The sequence below is a fragment of the Penaeus monodon genome, chromosome 27, assembly GCF_015228065.2.
Source record: "Penaeus monodon isolate SGIC_2016 chromosome 27, NSTDA_Pmon_1, whole genome shotgun sequence".
Taxonomy (NCBI): domain Eukaryota; kingdom Metazoa; phylum Arthropoda; class Malacostraca; order Decapoda; family Penaeidae; genus Penaeus; species Penaeus monodon.
Genome location: NC_051412.1, coordinates 25981625 through 25981832, shown reverse-complemented (window position 1 = coordinate 25981832; position 208 = coordinate 25981625). Strand labels below are relative to the sequence as shown.

At 44.2% G+C, this 208-nt stretch overlaps 1 protein-coding gene across 1 annotated transcript in view; it reads left to right on the top strand.

The window, feature by feature from the left end:
* Window positions 1-208, top strand: part of LOC119590724 (organic cation transporter protein-like) — an 18067-nt gene that overhangs the window by 13160 nt on the left and 4699 nt on the right. The window lies entirely within an intron of this gene.

Below are 208 nucleotides of genomic sequence, written 5' to 3'. Positions count from 1 at the left end.
CTGATGAGGAACGTCATTTTTATTCATTTTCATTTTAAAGATTGTTCTTTCCACTGCCATCACCATTATCATCTTTCATCCAGTTAAAGATCACAGGAATTGTCATTACCACCATACCTCTGCAACCGCGAACACCAAACCCACTTCCCAGTTGCAACTACCACTTCCACCCGCAAATGCCCCCCACCATAAGCACTTCACCCTCGTG